At 37.5% G+C, this 16,006-nt stretch overlaps 1 protein-coding gene and 1 long non-coding RNA gene across 3 annotated transcripts in view; one reads left to right on the top strand and one right to left on the bottom strand.

The window, feature by feature from the left end:
- Positions 1-16,006, top strand: part of LOC141429647 (uncharacterized) — a 256,995-nt gene that overhangs the window by 41,816 nt on the left and 199,173 nt on the right. The window lies entirely within an intron of this gene.
- ASPP (Ankyrin-repeat, SH3-domain, and Proline-rich-region containing Protein) overlaps positions 1-16,006 on the bottom strand; it is a 388,674-nt gene that overhangs the window by 248,254 nt on the left and 124,414 nt on the right. Inside the window, exon 1 of one of the 2 annotated variants that reach the window (XM_074090068.1) lies at positions 15,672-15,859. The exons of the other annotated variant lie outside the window; for it this stretch is intronic. The gene's annotated coding sequence lies outside the window, so the exon portion shown is untranslated. Of the gene's footprint in view, positions 1-15,671; positions 15,860-16,006 lie in introns of those variants that run through there. 2 annotated transcript variants of the gene reach the window in all.

The following is a 16,006-nucleotide window of genomic DNA, read 5'->3' as shown; positions in this document are numbered from 1 at the left end:
TGCAACCGTGGTGTGGGGTGACAAGGAATTGGGCGGCAGTGTGGTCATTCTCGCCGATAGATTAAGCGTTGCTAGCGTAGGTTGACACGCGTAAAGTATTAATACGAAGCCAAGGCATTAACTTCACATATTTTATTACATACATTTAAAACGTTATATACATTTTGCTGAATAATGTCTTGTGGCATTCAGCACAGTCCACCAAAGTTGAGCAGTGGACGTCTTTCATGATAATGATGACGATGAGAATTTCTTATATCTATAAAACGAGCCTACATACAGCTTAGAAACCAGAAGACGTCCGTAGAAAATAAAAGTAGCTTAATATGATAATGATCCCAATTACGAAAGCACCGCCCTTTCTGAGAACGCAAATTACGCCAAACCGCAACCTTATTACCTCCAGGTACTTAGGGTAATGTACGCGTCAGTAAATAAAACAGGTACCTACTATGTGAGGGCTGTAGCGTCACGTACTACGCACGCGACCTAACTGTCAAAACAGGTAGACAAACTCTCGATTGTATTTTTACACCGTTCGCTATAGAACGCTAAATATAAAATTGGGGAGATTTAAGAAGGGATAGGTTGTGGTTAACTATTGTTGAGACCCCTACAAAAAACTCTGTCAATGAACTACGACTTTTTTACCTCGCTATTGATATAGTGACTTGACGAGCACATACTAATGAACAGCACTAGGCTTCGTCAACAGGAACTACAGCGCGACAAAGATATCATCATCACATATTTAAGAGCCTAGCTCTTGTCGGTGGAGTCATTGTCATTCTGTACGCCTCTCTGCCAATGCTTTGAGCTCCTGATACGACATTAAATACATTGACCTTCTCTTTGACTTCAGCCATAAACCGCACGTCTCGGTCTTCCCCTGCATCTCCTGACCGTATTTTCCTTATCATTATTTTTTATATTGATATTTTTTTGTTATTTTTACATTTATTTTTAAAGATATTATAATATTTATAACTACGTAGTAGGCTCAGACCTGCAAGAATGTAATGCAACATGTACATTTTTTTCCCTATAAAACCGGTAGATTGCAGTTTTGCAGGCATAGTTTCATGCCGCTTAAGTATATATAGCTGTTACACTCTTTACATACTATAACCATGCTTACATTACTACACTAGCTGTCAAGAACATGTCACAGAAAAAAATGCAGGTGTTCCGGCACGCTCCTGCGACAACTGTCAATTACACCTTTAGCTGTTAAGGTTACTTGTTTAACCGGATTCAGACCAACCGAACACCCCTCGTATAATCAGACCCCGGGCGCGTGGAAACCCCGGCTACTTATTAATTGGATATTAGTGGTAGTGGTATTTTGGTACTTTGTTAGGCGTATCAGCGTCTAGTCAGCAACAGCGACCTGGTAGGGGTAACCAACTGGAAAAACATTAATTCCTCTAGCTTGGACAGGAGCCACCCGACTCCAGGACCCCGAGGTTTAAGTCCGTTCAGTTGGTATGTACCCGGATTTTGACAGCCGGTTATAGAAACAACGTTTTTGACGACGCCAATTATGGGTGGGCGCAGGCAATTTCGTTCATTTATGGTCAGAGCGCTCTCGCTAAAACATCTCTACATGTCAATGTATCCACGATTATGTACACTTCATAAAACCCATGCCTTTGCAAAAACATGTCAATAACCAGACTCCAAAGTTACATCATTTCAACTTCGCATGAGTGCGTTGATCATTATTTAAATTTAGTTTTGACATAAGAAATAATAAATAAAGTTGAGGGATTACATCGCATGTCACACTAATTGAGTACCTGTCGTAATATAATCTAGCAGGAAAATAAATAAGGCTTACAAGTTACAAGGAGCTTAGCATGACACGCGTGTCTCATAATATTATTACGATATTTTATTACAAATAATCCGTATCCACTTATGTAATCTATATCATATCATATGTGTTACAGTAACGCAAACTGTTTATAGAAAGTACATGGCGACTATCAAGTTGCATTAATATCGCTGTATCAAAACGGCGCGCTGTTACTTCAAAGTTCGTATTTGTTGTATAGTTTCAACAGAAACTTTACTATAGCAAAACAAGATTTACATTTCAAGAGAACGTGTAACGTCAAACGAGCTTCTAAAACCGGCAACATGGGAGTCAGATTCGCACGTGAATGGTTTCGTACCATCGGACAGAAAAAAAACATGTTTCTCGTATGTAAATTTGTCATTTTATTTATATTTTTATTATTAGTTGATATAGCGGCTTATAGGGTTAACACACTTGTGATAATTCGTCTATAATTTAGTCTAGTTTTATTTTTTCAAAGCTCTTTCTCTTTGACAGAAGGACCATCAAACGACCAGACGAGGCACAGTTTAGGGTCCACTTAATATTCGATCCCGTATTTGTTGTCCCAGAATTAACAACAATAATGCAAGACCTTATAATTATTCATACTCTTGAGTATGGCAAAATTAGATGAGGATTTATATCAGGTCGCATATTATTGCCATTCATTCTGGGTCGTACTTTAACTACAACCACAGTTGAGACCTATAGGGTCCTATTTGACACCTTTTGGGCACTGAACTTTTAAAAACAAATGACACACGTTCCAAATATACCTATTCGAACGCTTAATAGCTTAACAGCGCCTACGAGTACTACGAAGTTTTACGCCGAGGCCACCATACCTAATCCGATGATTCTCATCAACGCTTCATAATACGTTGTGTATATTATTCACGTCGGAGGCTGTATGGCCTTATTAATTTTATAGGACCGCTCGCTTTATATCAAAACTAGTTTGGACGCGAGGCGGATGCGTGCCGACAACTGTTAGTACGCGTACTAAGGGTGCGATTCTGGCCTGAAAGTAGTGACAAGTAAGTTTTTAAATAAAAATATTATTAATCCAAGCTTTTTGCTGCTTTTTACTTTTTTTAAATAAAACTGACCGTGATGGACCCCTTTCTCACCAGATGTTAAGTGCAGAAAGGTGTGTATCTCACTGGTTCAGTAACAGCCTATTCACTCTACGAGTAGCCTTCCGCTTGATTCCGCTCTAGACTTGCTTTGTCATCCGATTAAAAAAAAATATACCAAATTTCAACACTACTACTTCTACAGTCTACTACAATGTTACTTTTTTCTTAAGTCTGAAAATACTGCACAGCGATCGAACTACTACAATTATGTGTAAACGCAGGATTGGGAAAGATCAGAAGCACCAAGCAAATTAAGGTATTTCGACTATTTAGACACAAAAAAAATCTGAATTAAGTGGTGTGACCACGCCTTAATCTAAGCTCAAGAAATGCTGCGAGGCCGATACAGCTCGCGGTTCTTACTTCGTTTGCATAGATAAGTCATCCAACCGCCAATCTTCTATCCACCCACCTATCTCATGTCCAACAGGTATTTACCACTAAATCGCAACAACAAGCAAGCACATAAATCTAAAAACTCAAATAAAATTGTTTCAATCTCAATCTCTACGTAGGTTAACGTTGATGGAGCCCCAAAAACATTACGAGGAATTTATCTCGATTCCCCCATTCTAGTTTTACATACGAGTCGTAAAAGTAAAAGATAGCGTGAAATAAGTACTAAAAGTGCTATCGAAACTAGATCTCATTCATAACAATAACCATCCTCGCCGCAGTAGAGTACAAAGACACCCAGGTTAACATTACTGTAACTATCAAATTGTGATCTTTTTCTTCCCGATTTTGTATTTATTGTCACGGCTTTTCCGTTCCAATTTATTTATTCTTCATATTACCTACCTATACTGAAACTAGAGAAAACACAAACGTACCTATACTCAGGAATCGAACCCATGCTCGAATAAAGCTCATTGTCCTGCAATGCGTGCTCCTCTAAACACCAACCCAAGTAATAAGCTTATTGGGCAAAATTTCCCAATGCGTTCTCGAGACAGTGGTTTGTTTGTTACAGTATAATTATTTTGTCTGTATATTTTAGTACAAGAATGACAGCAGTTAGCTTTGAAATTAAATTTTATTCAAAACGACGGAAGACCTCATTCGTCGATTTAAAAGAAAGTAGAAACTAACTAGGGCTTTCTAACACTAAACATTTTTCAATGCAATTTGACCGTAGGCGAAGATAACCACTTTCATGGTCAACACTTACGGACTTTCTCTCTTTATCTCAGTTCGAGATACTTAATTATAAGGTAGTTTCAATTACGTAGTTACTTTATTTCTGTATAAAAGCAGACGCAATCTGTCTAGCGTCACGGACACGGAATGAATGAAAAATTTTAACGCGAGGTTCGTTATCTGTTGTAAATTAATAACGTACTTTATTTAACGGACGTTAATTACCTAATTGGACAGATTGACACATCAGCATTGGATAATATATTACAGAAAGAGTCTCGGCTACTTTGTTTTATTAGCCTTAAAATTAATCACGGAGTGTCAAGCTCTCAGTTCAGCCGACGCACGGTGATCAAATTACACTAAAATTTACTATGGAGTCGTATACCGTCCATTTAAAGATTTACTTCGGTCCCAATAATCGACGTCTGTAGATATTTTGGATTACGTACTAATGTATGGGCAAAAAACTTTTCCCAAATTATCACATCCCAAAATATTTTACTCAAATTATCATTTGGCAAAAAATCATTTGCTAAAACACTTATCGCAATTTTACAGTTAGGAATTTTTTTTTGCCAATTTATTGTTTCACAGATTATTATTTAGTCAGGTTTCATATTATCAAGTATTATTTCGTCAAATGTATCGTTTGGCATAAAGCACTCTTCCCAAAATATTGCATGGCATAATAACCTACTTTTCTGGTAGCAGGTCGTTTCTGTGGGAACGCAGTTCTAACCCTAACCTACTTTTCTGATAGCAGTTCGTTTTTATGGGGGACGCATGGGGTTCTAACCTAACCTATTTTTCTGGTAGCAGTTGGTTTCTGTGGTTGGTTCGTGAGCGAAGTGTCATTTGGAACAAACATTTTTTTGGACTATAATATTAGCCAGAAAAAACGTTTGTCATAATAAAACTTGACAATGTAAAATTATGCCAAATGATATTAATGATAATGAATAAAATACGAAATGTTGATATGCTAAAGAATCGTTTGGGAAATGAAACTACTTCGATAATTTTTTTGTGAAGTGAAATTTGGCGAAAAATATTTTGCCGAAACGGCAGTACACCAGATATTTTGCTTGAATGGTATGTAGGGTCAGTTTAGAATCCTACAAGTATATCGGATAACCTATTATGGACCACTGAGTACAGAGTAGCATAAATTCACTAGAAATGGCTAGTCCGACTGTAACAACAACCTCTAAACCATAGCCCTACAATAAAATGCAAATAAGCACTAGATAAGCTTTCACAATACCCATTAACAGCGATGTTTACGCAACTATGCAAACGTAGGCGATTCCCGGGCTAGACTAACAACGAAACACTGGCCCCTTTAGCCTATTTAAGGAACGGAATGCCTCAAAACTGACACATGACGTTCCGTAACCAGGCTGCCTATCGCGCTCTGCAAAGAGCCCAATATAAACGTAAACCTTTCATCGTGCCGAGTTTTCTTTAGGGATTACTTTCAGGGCCCAGAGCCATTGTTGCTGCGGTCCATTGTCGAGCGATCGGAGATAGCGGCGACAATGAGGCCGGAGCAATTAAATGTTGCCATTAGACTGCTGAAACAATCCACAATGGCCTCTCCGGCACGTGAGAGGAATCGCATGGGAGTTTTTTCATCATTAGAATAGACCAAAGCACAAAGCGTCGTTCTTCACGGCTACGGATACGGTACGTTTATCGCCACAACTAATTATTGATAGCAATTATGTTGATTGATGTGGGATTACACATTGAAGGTATGGCGGGACATTTGTTGACGTCGCGGGTGCATTGACCGTAAACAAGATTACGTGTTTGTCGTAGGAGTTTGGATTTGGGTGAGGAAGTGACGTTCATGAGGCGGTAAATGAGCAAGGGAACCCGAGCCGCGAAGTGGGAGTGGGCGCGCACACCGAGCCGTGAAATAAAAGTGGATATGACAGGTCATGCTCATAACATATCTCTTATTAAAGAATGCGGTACGACCAGCGTAATCATAAATCAAAGTGTGTTGGATAACGGTTAGCTTGTAAATAAAAATGGCATACATTTTTATGTAGATAGCGAAGTTCGAGCGTTGAGGTTGTCTATCACTACTAACGTAATCAGATTTTACTTGGTCTACGAGTAAACACTAAGCAAATGTATAAGGTTAAATACTTAGTTGTTTCGTTAAGTTTTATTTTGTAGTTTAAAAATAAAAGATCTTTATAAAGTGAATTTTATGTGGTACAGACGTGGATTTATAGTTGAAAAAATTATATCATATATTGTGAATCACAAAAGGATCAAATACTCAAACGTTGAACTGGAAAAAAAATTGCATCACTAAAAAACTGCTAGTTTCACAAAAATCCAAAAAGCAATTCTTCCGTCGGTTCTTTAAGTAGGAAATTGTCTATAACGTTATGCATTAATTACGGGTACGAATCAAAACAAAAGGCTACTCCGATTAAGAAAATGCTACTTTTAACTGACTGTTTGGCTGTAGGTAGACGTTAAACATATAATGGGCGCTAAACGCCCTCACACTGTCACATGAAGTTGACCCAGTTGCACTTGCCACACCTTTTCATAAAAAGAATTATGGTTACAGTAGTACTTTTTTGAGTGGTAACGTATTAATAATTTGATATTATTATTCAGGCAAATAATAACAAATGAGAAATGACAATTTATTGAATCAAGCGTTACTTTGCGGAGGTCTATATCAAAGAACCAAAACAGACTAAAGGGAGAGAATTGGAAAAAGTTGGCGGTACTACGAGGAATAAGGGTTAAAATGGTCACGGGTGAGCAAAGTTGTTTTAGTTCATAACAAATGACGTCAGCCACAATATAAACTTTAAGCCGAAGCATAGAAAAACACCCAATCTGAGCGGCTTCCTAGCTCGCGCGGCACCTACACTTGCCGATTCAAACTGGTTCCGGTGCCCCATCCACTTGATCTTGGTCGAGACGAGTCGGTTGGCCAACTTTCACGAGATTCCACGAGGCCCCGGCTCGTGAGAACATCTGATACCCACGATACCTAAACCTAGTGCCGCCTAAATATAGGCGCGAATGCGAAAGTGAAATTGGAATTTTTGGGACATCCTGTAAATAGATGGAATAGGTAAGATTAAAATGCTATTACGCACACGGACTTTAAAGCTGTACCTTTTTAGTTCCATCTTGTTTTTAATGCTGGTAACTATAGCTACAAATAATTTATTTCATCAGGCGTTACTTTGCAGAGGTCCGTATCAAAGTAATTGTTTTTAGTTCATCAATAGCTACAAACCCAACTTAATACAAATGTAAGGTGTAGGCTACTCCAGTCGTAAGTACTTTGTGAAGGATAGTAAAGGAACGAACTGTGTAGATTCAAAAATTAGACTAAAAATGGAAAGATAATGTTTTCAGGTGATTCCATTTAATTCGGTCAATTGTAACTATACTCAAAAACTTAGAGTTTCTACATCACTATGCTATAAGTATAAAACATGGTGGTGAACAACTAGTGGCCACGTACAAGTATATCAATTATTCTTCCTCACCTGCCACTGTCGAGTAACAGATTATATTGTTTTATAATTATAAGAAGAATATATTATAAGAGGATTCTGTTTTCTTGAACACCCTTTAACACGTATCCAAGTGGGAATAACTTTTAATGTACTTACTTTTCAAAGGACTTGTTAAACACGTCATAAATTCATTGTGGTATCATTAGTACATACTCAAAAAGAACTTTCTTCCAAAGGTTCAAACCGATTGTTTTAAAAACAAGTTTAAGAATAAATACAGCCACTCGTTAATTCACCGATTCCTGCGTCAGCTTTAAAATATACAGTTAGGTAAGTTTTATTTTTCGTTTCATAATAAACGATGTTTGTATCGTATGCAATAAAATTACATCGCGAGGTCAATGCTCGACACTGACACTGCATTAAAAGGAATCACGATTATATTTAGCCAACATGCGACTAATATCTTTTTTTAAAAGCATTTTGTATGTTTTTCGTTTACGGTACAAGATTTGACATTTAAATAAAATACAGGGAAAAAGCTGATCTAAAGCATGCATTTAATGTCAGAAGAAAGCCGTTCATCCTGCTGAGTGTTTTATAAAATAATTCCTGTATGAGAATGTTTTCACGCTATCGTTACTTTCATCTTCAGGAATTTCCAATTGAAACTTTTTTTTTTACGTCTTCCGGATTCTTAATAAAAATGTAGGCTGTAGGTACAAAAGTTTCTAGCTTAATGAATTCAAAGATAGCTTTTAGACGTGCCGACATTTCGTCGACCTGACGTAGTCTTCTTAACGGTCCTTAAATGTAAGAGCTTACATATCTGTCTAAATTCGGCAGATACCTGCTTGATTAAAGGCATCCCTGGAATTCGCCCAGTCACGGCCACATTGTGATTTGAGTGCCTTTGGATTTCAAGATTTATTGAGGTTTTTGTGAGGAAACAAACACTGTTAGGTTGAATTAACGAGTTGGTGAACGGCCATGAATACTGAAAACATTCCAGTAACTTTGAGGTAGTAAATATTAGAGCCGAATGTAAAACAGTTACGCACGTATAACAATAAGCTATACACAAATAATTTATCAGCTTACAGTAAAAGGCAATCGTCTTACAATAAACGGGATCCTTTCGACTGGCTGTCATAATTTTATAAGTGATAATGTATAATGTTTGTTATAATTTATTTCCCTGCTGAAACCATAAATTTTTCATAAAATTTAAAATGGTCACCTGTAGAACTCTATAGGCTGGTAAGGTTTCCTTTGTAACAATTCTGAAAAATAAATGGTTTCAGAGAAAAAAAGAGTTATGTCAAACATTACATTACGATTAACAATTTTTGACAAGTCGATATAGACCCACATTAAACATTTTTAAAAATATTGTGAATTCATAAACAATTTCTTGGTTCGTTCGTGTTTGACAATTGTTATATATAGTCACTGATGTATTAAACTGTAGATACACATTGCAAACAAAATCCCCATCAAAGAATGTCCGAACTATTTATTTGTTTGTGTAACAAATAAAATCATCACCCACACAAATTAATTAAAAGAATACGTGACGAAATTTGAACCTAGTCTTTACTAAGTTACAGTTGAATTTCGCTAGCGGCCATATTCCACAATTAATAAAAATATTTACGTGTGCGTAGAAACACTGATCCCACCACACAAACAAATAGAAAGAATACGTGACGAAATTTGAACCTAGTCTTTACTCTATTACAGTTGAATTTCGCTAGCGGCAAAACTCCACAACGCTTGACACTTGACAGCTAACTCCACAATTTCACATACGCATGCTCGAATATGAATGTAAGCCTTATCAGAAAAGGCAGAGGGATTAATTTCACTTGCTACATTGAAGGCGACGTTGCAAGATTGCTTGGATGAGTTTGACGTTTCTTAAGACGGACGAATTTAGGTTGTAGAACAAAGAATGCATTCGGGCTTTCGGAGAGGACTTTCGTAATAAAAAGTTTTTGTCAATTAAATTTAAAAAAAATTAAAAGGTAACTTTTAAGCTAATTTTCTTTAGTCCAAATGTTTACCGTTTTTGATATAATCTATATACAGCCGGATTAAGACTATTTGATGCCTTAAGCAATGCACGCCTATGCCCCCCCCCCCTTAATCGATATTTTAAATAAGTATTTATTACGACGAAATATTATATTTATGAAATACGATAGAGATTATGGGGAGGCACGAGCGAGCGGATTTTCAAACAGCCTTACCTTTTATGTGCTAACAAAAATTTTTTTGTTGCTGTTTATGGTGCCCCCAAGACGTGATGCCCTAAGCAATCGCTTAATTTGCTTATGGGCTAATCCGGCACTGTCTATATATATAAAATTAAAATAATAAACTGACTAACTGACTGTTGATATATCAACGCACAGCCCAAAACGCTGCACCTAGAGACCTACTTTATGCCCCTGGTTACCGAAGTACTCGTCAAGACGACAAACGAGTCCAAACTCGATGTGGTCGTGTCGTTTATCACAGAGTTCCTATGGTCACCCGCTAGCTTTATCATCAGATCAACTCCATGTTATAATAATATTGCATTGTCATCGGATTTAAGTATACATGCGTGTAAAATTTCAGCTCAATCGGTTGAAGATATCCACTTCAAATTTGAGTTGAAAGATTCCACCCGAGCAAACATAGTTACATTACACTGCAAATAAATATAATGCTTGTAATAAGTTTTTGTTAAAAAAATAATTTTAATACAAGCTTTTTTGCCGAATGTACTTTTTGTTGACTGTACTTGAATTGTCGTCTAAACTACATATCTGTACCAAATTTCAAGTCGGTACTATTAACTATTGAGAAGTTCCCTCCTGCAGAGACGATTCTGACAGTACCACCAAGTTGTCACTACCAGATTATTGTATTGTCACCAAATTTACATAAGTATGCCAAATTTCAAGTCGATCGGACCACTGGAAGTGGGTCAAATTTAGCTTCCAAGATTTGACCCAAACAAACAATAAATAAATAAATAAGCAAACAGGGCAAGCTACAGAAAAGCTTCTAAAAATATCGCCGAAATGTAAGCACTTGTGCAAGTACTTCGAATAAAAAACAATTTGAATTCTCATCCTCCTTGGTTCTGGCTGTTTGCTTCTAAAACCATTGCCAGCGCACGCCGCGCGCAGCTCAAAAAAATGCAGGCTGTCTGTCAGCACAGTTCATTCGCGGGAAATTCTTCGGACTTCGTATGTTGTGTAATTAAATAATAAGAAGCTCGACTAGTGTGAATAAATTGTAAACTGTATTATAAACCTTGTAAACAGTGTTACTTATGATTTTATTATTTATGATTTTTTTAGTGTAAAAAACAATAGGTAAACATAGTGATTAATACGGTGTAGATTTGGCGAGCGCTTTATCAAAGTTGACTTCATTGAGGTTTGTGGTTCATAAATTGCTTTATTAATTTTGTACAAAAACGAATAAACCACACAGTCAGACAGTCAGTACATTATATTATCGAAGCTTTTATAAAACATAATTAAAATCGCAAACTTCAAGGTAAATATTCAAACGACATAGCTACCCGTTGCTAGGCGACTCGGTAAATAGAGTGACGGCAACTCCACTACACTTTTGTTCCATGTTCTGTTGTTTATCTGTTTCGTTTTACTGATATGCTTTCCTGTGCGTGTGACAAAGACAAGGCATTTGTCAATGTTGTGGAATTCTGGCAACGTTTATCTTTTAATTAGCAATTTAGAAATGGCTTTAAAATTAATTTAAATCAATATTTCTCTCGGATTATTAGAATTTAATAGAAAAAACAACAAATACTTGCTGAAAGTATGATATTCATCAGATTTGTTCCGTTTTCGCGAGTGATTTTTGCACTTTTTAAAGACGCACGTGGGCATCGTTACGCTTGCACTGACAACAACGTACTGAGAAAAAAGAAGGCCACATTTACCAAAGTGGCGCTCATTTGGCTCAGACATATTCGGACGCGCGACAGTGGATCTACAGTTTAATACATCAGTGTATATAGTTAATTAAGGAGAACTTTCCTAAAGCAATAAAGAAAATTAATACATAATATATTTTATTTGGAATTTTGGTTGGGTGGCTCAAGTGTACAAATATTGTCCTTTTTTAAGGACAAACTACTTGAGTAAAGTCCACTGTAGAGTTAATATTGTTATCAATGTGCTACGCTACAGAACAGTAAAATATATTTAGTAAAATGATGCAAAACAATCGTTTAAAAATCATGAAGCTGGGACTACACGCAACACACTAATAATCTTTACGAGAGGACTTGAAAAAAAAACCTATAGGTGATTGAAAAGTAACCAAGATATGACGTCAGTGCTGGGTCCACTTAAGGCGAAGTGGATAAGATCCTTATCAGCGTGTTTCTATTCCGCAGACAATGCTCTCTTAGCATTCAGGGACATCACGGTGTTAGGGCCATTAAAAGACCGGGTTAAATGGTAATAATATGGTAAAATGAAGTCACTCAAGCCGGTTAAGGAGAGCGCTGCGAGTCAACAATTATTAGGATTAGTAAAGTTTTGTAACACGTTACAAGTCAAAATGTTGACTAAGTAAAATTAGTAAAAATAGTTTGATCACCGATTGATCTCATCTCGCCTGATGAGAAGTACAGATGAGGTCGAAGATGCAGGTACTAACAGACTACTAAGGAATAAGTACAATTTAGACTTATTATTATACTTAGTAGTCCGCATTATGAAAGACTAGCAATTGGCGCGACTCCGTCCGCGTAATATTCGTTTATCGCTATCCCGCGGGGATTATGCATTTTTCGAGATAAAACTATCCTATGTCCTTCCCCGGGACTCAAACTATCTGTTTACTCAATTTCATCTAAATCGGTTCAGTGGTTTTGAGGTGATTGAGTAACAAACATCCAAACATCTACACAAACTTTCACATTTATAATATTAAGTAGGATGAAGCGAGTGCTTTAACGAATGACCATAAGGGTGGTATCGCTTCCGACGTCTGGTCCTACAATAATGGATTGTACCTAGATGATGGAAGTCCCCTCAAGTCAATGTAATTTCAGAGAAAACTCCAACATATACCTACAAACCACAAACAAACAGACAGACAAACCACTTTTCGACGATAGAGGATTGTGGTACGTTCGAGTAGTACACTGGATATAATTAAACAATATAAGTTTAAATGGCAGTCCACATCCTGACTCGACGTATTTGAACGTAACGCAAAGGGCATCTGACACAAAGCCAGCTTTCAAAGCTGCCTGGCGCATTTTAATGGACTTAAAGCTTACTCGTAATCTCCTTACGTATGCAACGCGTTGATGTTCTTTTAAAGCAGATTCGCTCACGTAACGCCCGGCTGAGTGGGTACAACAGATCATAAGGCACGAGAGACAGAGGATCAAGGTAGGTACATGAGGCCGCTTCATGACTTGCGTGCGAGGTGCAGTATCCGTTCAGCAGATGATTCTTTATCGCGCGCTTGCATTTCAATGATCTGTACGATATTAATATCAATAAGTCACTGAGACCTCTGTACTGCACCCACCCGTACCACAGTCCCAAGTCATATAGGCTTAAAATAAAGGAATAGTTCGACGACTTAACTTCGCAAGACCTAATGTCCTATTTTTAGGACGACAAAATACATTCATTCAATTATTAAAATGCTTTAACCTTAAGCCAATGATACAACTTGAATCTAAATTTACTCCAAGGTAACTCAGCTATGTTTTTAGGTTGCTTATTAAATGGAGATAATGGAGGTGGCCTTCTATCAAGTGAAATACCTATCACTCGATGGCCGGACGGCCCGTTGCGGCCTGCAGCCTGCAGCTCGACCGGTGCAACAGGGCGGGCTACTACGAAACTCGAAACTCGAAGTTCGTATCGTACCGTCCCTCTTGCTCTTGTATTAAATAGTATGTGTCAGAGGCCCCGAGGGGCCGCACGACACGAACTTAGAGTTTCGTAGTAGCCCTGCATTAACGTGGGTCACGTTTCGAGTTCGATTCGACAGTTATGTGCATCTATATAGTTACGGTGCTAGCCCATGCAGTAGCACCTTTTCGCATAAAAGTCTTAATGGATTCCATGATGATATCAATGATAGCTTACTGTGACAAGGTTGTACCTACTGCGGGTCGTGCTTAAAGCTAGAAACACACTGACGCCAGAGGCGAAGCGATGCCGGTTCTAATATTCAAGCTAACGTGAAAGAGGGCACACAGAATACCGCGCCACGCTTATTTCCCGCGCGGTTGCCCTCTTTCATTAACCTCCGACGCAAAAAGAGGGGTGTTAAGTTTTACCGCTATGTGTGTCTGTGTGTGTGTCTGTCTATCTGTCCGTGGCACCGTAGCTCTTAAATGGGTGGACCGATTTGAATGCGGTTCTTTTTTAATTGCAAGCAGATTTATTAGCGATGGTTCGTAGACATGTTTTATCAAAATTCAGCCCGTTCAACCGTTTTTGAGATATTGAACTTTGAAGTCAAAGTCGGGGGTTTTCCAACTTTATGTTGGTTAGGTTATACCTACTTTTTGGTACGGTAATTGCATCCCCAGTCAAAAAGAAACGTATTGTAAAGGAGGGAAGGTAGGTACAGTCACTTTACCTGCTTTAACCCTTTAACAGGAAAGGGATATATTCCTCCCACATCTTATATCGGTTACCGTAGTCAGGTTTTAACTCCAAACCTCCTACAAAATATTTTGTCGATCCCTGAAAATAGTATTTTATTATCTTCATTCACAACACGCTTCTATATCGTGTAATATATCGTAAAACCACAAAAACAAATCCGATTGAGTTTACATAGGTAGGTACCTACTTATATTGTAATCGGTGACCGAAAGACGGACGTGTTAATGTACCTAAATAAATAATTTTCAAACATGGAAGCCAATTTTGCAAAGTAAATTAAATTGGTTTTTTTTTTTCTAATTTATACCGCAAAAGTTTAAACTCAATCGGTTCAATACACTGTTTAGTTACTTCTTCTGTGACATTACCTAATAGGTTCAGTACTTATGGGGCGTCCATTAATTACGTGAGATCTTTAAGGGGGGGAGGGGGTCAAGTAAAATATTTCCAAATCTCACTTGGGGGAGAGGGGAGGTTTTAACAAATATCACGTAATTTTATTTTTCAACAGAAAACCGTGTAAGTACGTAATTACGTGAAAGTAAAGTTTATTAATTTAAGTTGAAATATTTATTATTTAATTTTATCGCAGTGATTTTTAACTGCATCAATATTCTCAAATCACAAATACTAGTCTTTGCTAGTCGTAAATAAAATTAATATGTAGAACAAAATATTTTTTTGTATTCTTATTTTTTTAATCCAACGGGTTTACAGACAAAACACATTTCAAAAATCTCACGTGAGATTTGGGGAGGGGGGAGGGAGTTAAGCAAAATCTTACGAAATCTCACCAGGGAGGGCGGGGGTCAAAAAATCCTAAAAATGTCTCACGTAATTTATGGGCGCCCCCTTACGGAGAGAGTAGGCTGTAACAGTCAAACAGACACGCGAGTGATCCTGTAAGTTGGGGTTTTTCCTTTGGGATAGGTTTTCCCTTTAACGAAGTTTTCTTAGTTTAGATTAGAAGAATCTTTGACCACAACTTTCATAGGTTGAGAATGTTGAGAATTGTACCTTATGGACTTTTACCTTTTATTTATACTGGTAGTCACTTCGAAGAAATTAAAACGTAAGTACATACCTATTGTGATGTGGATACCTACTATTTTCAAGATATTCAAATGTATTTTCCGGATTTTTTTCAATCCACAGCAGGACACGGTCGTAAATAACATGTACACATTCTTCAAGAATGACAGTTAAGAATTAAACAACCAGTTCCTTAGTTATTTAAACTTAAGAAACCACGTCGCCAGTATAATATAATATACCACTATTAGGTCGCTTTAACTTAATTCAATAGAAGCCACCTTCATAGAAGTGATTCGTTTAGTAGATATCTAAATGAAACAAAATTACATACCCTGTGTAATCCTGATTATAATGTCCCAATCCTTATGCTTGCACTGATTCACAACACAGTCGCACACCACCAAGGTGTTCCCTTGGTTATCCACAAATTCAAATTTTAACTTCGCACGGGCACTTTCAACGAACTTACGGTGTACTCGTACCTGGCGAGATTTGAGCCAGCATTTACCGAGATGAAGTCGCTACTAAGTCGCTATCACAATGGTCAAAATCACATAAAACACTGGCACATAAACTGCGCTAACCGTTTCCTAATTCAAAAATTGTCGTGTTGTACACATTGCTGGGAAATTAGCGTATAAAACATGCTGCGCTAACACCACGCCG

Source organism: Choristoneura fumiferana, chromosome 7 (genome assembly GCF_025370935.1).
Source record: "Choristoneura fumiferana chromosome 7, NRCan_CFum_1, whole genome shotgun sequence".
In the NCBI taxonomy this organism is placed as follows: domain Eukaryota; kingdom Metazoa; phylum Arthropoda; class Insecta; order Lepidoptera; family Tortricidae; genus Choristoneura; species Choristoneura fumiferana.
The sequence above is the reverse complement of the archived record's forward strand: the minus strand, read 5'-3'. Positions and strand labels throughout refer to the sequence as shown.